The sequence below is a fragment of the Bison bison genome, unplaced genomic scaffold (assembly GCF_000754665.1).
Source record: "Bison bison bison isolate TAMUID 2011002044 unplaced genomic scaffold, Bison_UMD1.0 scf7180017864516, whole genome shotgun sequence".
Classification (NCBI taxonomy): Eukaryota; Metazoa; Chordata; class Mammalia; order Artiodactyla; family Bovidae; genus Bison; species Bison bison.
In genome coordinates, this window is record NW_011495069.1 from 10,853,583 (window position 1) to 10,857,599 (window position 4,017).

Here is a 4,017-nt window from a genome sequence, read left to right on the forward strand (position 1 = left end):
AGAGGATGAGATGGTTGGATGGCATCATCGACCCAATGGACATGGGTTTGGGTGGATTCCGGGAGTTGGTGATGGACAGGGAGGCCTGGCTTGCTGTGGTTCATGGGGTCACAAAGAGTCAGACATGACTAAGCGACTGAACTGAACTGAAGCTAATGTAAGTGTTCTGAGCATGTTTAAGGTAGGTTAGGCTAAGCTATAATGTTCGGTAGGTTGGTTGTATTAAATACATTTTTATTTATTTATTTTTTGGCTGTGCTGGATCTTGGTTGCCATGTGGGCTTTTCTCTAGTTGCAGTGAGCAAGGGCTACTCTTGGCTGTGGTGCACAGGCTTCTCATTGCAGTGGCTTCTCTGATTGCAGAGCACAGGCTCCAGGATGCGAGGGCTTCAGTAGTTGTGGTGCGTGGACTCAGTAGTTGCAGCTCACGGGCTCTAGAGCACTGGCTCAGTAGTCATGGTGCATGGGCTTAGTTGCTTGTGGCATGTGGGATCCTCTCGGACCAGGGATCGAACCTGTGTCTCTTGCATTGGTTGGCAGATTCTTTACCACTGAGCCACCAGGGAAGCTCTTAAATACATTTTTTAGTTACCATGATATTTTCAACTGACAGTAGACTTATTGGGACATAATCCCATTGTGAGCCTTAGTTCAGGGCTGAGATTAAAGCCCTGGAGGTGCTGGGATGTGCTGGGAGTTCAGGGCCAATACTATGGGCACCTGATACAAAGAGCTGACTCACTGGAAAAGACCCTGATGCTGGGAAAGATCGGGAGCAGGAGAAGGGGGCGACAGAGGATGAGATGGTCGGATGGCATCATTGACTCACTGGATATGAGTTTGAGCAAACTCTGGGAAACAGTGAAGGACAGGGAAGCCTGGCCTGCTGTAGTCCATGGAATCACAAAGAGTTGGACGTGACTGAGTGACTGAACAACAACAATCCCATTGTAATTGAGGGAGATCTGTACTTAAGTTCCAAATAAGATGTGACTGCAGAGTTTATGCAAAGGGTTTTGAGTTGCTTAAGAGAATTCATAGGTCCTGTATTAAGCTGTAAATGCTCTGTCTCCCTCATCAAAGAGGGAGCTCACCAAAGGTGGAATTGAGCTTTCTAGTCAATCACACACCAAGCACTAAGGAGGAGGTGCAGAAGTGCACGAGATCTATTGTAGAGGTGATGCACACAAATCCCGTGATTATCCAGATAAATTTCTGTGAGGAAGAGGTGCATGATGCTGTGAGAACAAACGATAAGGACAGCTTGATCTAATTGTATGGGGCAGTGGAGGAAGGCAGTCAGTGAAGTTTTCGTGGAGGAAGTGATATTTAAGCTGAAACTTGAAGGATGAATAGCATTTAGCCTAAGGAGGTGGCGGAGCCCTTCCCAGTGGAAGAAATAGAATATGCAAATGTCCTGAAGTGGGAAAAAATTTGGCTTGTTGGAGGAGTTGGGAGGGGGCTGGAACTCTAGTAAAACAGCCCTCCTGCATCCTGTCCCAATTTCTTTCCTCTGGCACCAGAAAAGTCTCTGAGTATACCAGGCCTTTTGGGATAAGGGAGAGAGTTTTGGCAGCACACGTGACCACAGAGTAAAAAAATCACCTGTCTGATGAGTCCTTAGATGGTTGGGTGGGAAAGCCTTGAGGGGTGGGGAGTCTGCTGTAGCTAGTAGGGGGACTTGGCCAGCAGCTGAGAGGGACAAAGAGAACAGAGAGGAGAGCTTCGCTGGTTCCCCTTCCAGTGGTTAAGAATCTGCCTGCCAATGCAGGGGACACAAGTTTGATCCCTGGTCTGGGAGGATCCCACATGCCATGGAGCAGCTGTGCCTGAAAGCCGCAACTACTGAAGCCCATGCGCCTACAGCCATGCTCTGCAATAAGAGAAGACACCGCAATCAGAAGCTGTGCATTGCAACAAAGAGTAGCCCCCACTCAGCAGAACTAGAGAAAGCCTCCATGCAGCAACAAAGACCCAGCACAGCCATAAACAAACAAACAAATAAAGCTGTTCTTAAAAAAGAAAAGAATGGAGAGGAGGATGATCTTGGGAATTCTGGCTTTGTTCTTTCTGGGAAAGGGTAAGAGTCTTGTGCGTAGGTGGATGACTCAAGCCAGAGAGTGAGGGGTCCTCACCCAGCCACTCACAGGGCCAAAAGTGTCACAGCAGAGTCCAGAGCTCAGGAACTCCAGTATTGTCCCATTCAAACCACCCCCCCCCCACTCCAACCCAGGTCCTTTATTCATCCAACAAGTATTTCCTGAGCATCCACTGTGACCCCAGCCCTCCATTGGGTTCAGGGATCAATCAAGCCTGGTCTTCCCAAGGAGGAAACAAACTTGGCTAGAAATAATTACCATATGGGGTTCCAGTGATTTAAGACTTCTTGCTGCCACTGCAGGGGGCATGGGTTTGATGCCTGGTTGGAGAACTAACTGAGGCCAAATAAAAATTATCATATGAGAATATTAGTCTTCTTGTCTGTAAACTGGGGAATCTATGTCAAAGTGTTGCTTTGGATAAAGGGCTCAGCACAGTGCTGGAACAATAGGGAGAATGTTCTGGGAAGGACAGGGGCCCCCAAAATGAGGATGGCTCTGGGTTGGGGCTGGTCAGGTCAGAGAGAAGGTGTCAGAAATGGCCTCTTTCCACCTGCGCCTATAGCAGCCACAGAGATCCTTAAGGTGCTCTTTGAGATCCTGCCCACCTCCTCATTCCCTTCTCCCCACACTCCTTTTCTGTCCTCTGCTCTTCCTGGCTTTTTATCCCTCTGACCATAGGGTCTTTGCACATGTGATTAAAAAAAAAATTTAGAAACACTTTCTTTTAATTTTTGACTGTGCTGGATCTTCGTTGCTGCACGGCTACTCTGTACTTGCAGTGCATGGACTTCTCATTGTCGTGGTTTTTCTTGTTGCTGAGTACTGACTCGAGAGTGCTGGCTCGGTAATTGTGACACTCAGGCTTAGTTGCTCCATGGCAGGTTGGATCTTCCCGGATCAGGGATGGTTTAAACCTGAGTCTCCTGCACTGGTAGCCGAGTTCTTTACCACGGGGCTACCAGAAAGCCCCCATGTGTGACTTCTTTGACTGAAATGCTCCTCCCCAGTCTCTTTCCTGAGTCAGTTCCTCCTCACACTTCACATCTTACCTTAAGCGTCATTTCCTCAGGGAAGCTGTCCTGACCCCTGGCTTTTGTAGGTCCTGCCAAAGGAATGCCCTGCTTTCCTTCACTCTCCTCCGTGTGTGACCAGATCTTCCTCAGTGTGATCTTGCGATTGATATCTCTCTCCTCCACTGGGCTGTAAGGAGGCAGGGCTTTATGCACTAGCGGCCCCTCAGTTGGGCTTCCCTGGTGGTTCAGATGGTAAAGAATCTGCCTGCAGTGCAGGAGACCCAGGTTTGATCCCTGGGTCTGGAAGATCCCTTTGAGGGAATGGCAATTCACTTCAGTATTCTTGCCTGGAGAATTCACCTCAATAGTACCTGGCTCATATTCCGCACCCAAAAAAGATCTGTTGAGCAAATGAATGGGCTGCAAAAAAAAAAAAAAGGGATAATAATGTTTATTTATGAAGCGTTTACTGTGTACCCGGCACTGAGCTAAATTCTTTAACCGCATCATGTTAATCTCCCCAACAACCCTCTGAAGGAGGTGGTGTGATTATTCTCACTTTACAGAAAAGGAAAATGAAGTCGAAGGATGTTAAGTGACTTGCTCAAGGTCACTCTGCTTGTTAGCGCAGGGGTGAGGGGCGGGATTCATATACAGGTCCTTCCCACCCCAAAAGCAGTGAAAGATGCGGAGGTGAGTCCCGGCTGCGGTCCGCGCGGACGCACCAGAGCCGGCGAAGCATCCCTAGGGAAGGAGTGGGCAGTTTCCCCCCGCTCCACTCCGAGCCGGTGGTGCAGCGCCCGCCCCCGGTCGCGGGCGCAGACTGGCGGCCGCCTCCGGGCCACGTGGTGCGCGCGGCGGGCGCGTCCGAGGAGCCCGCAGCGGCTCCGGGCTCAGAGCTC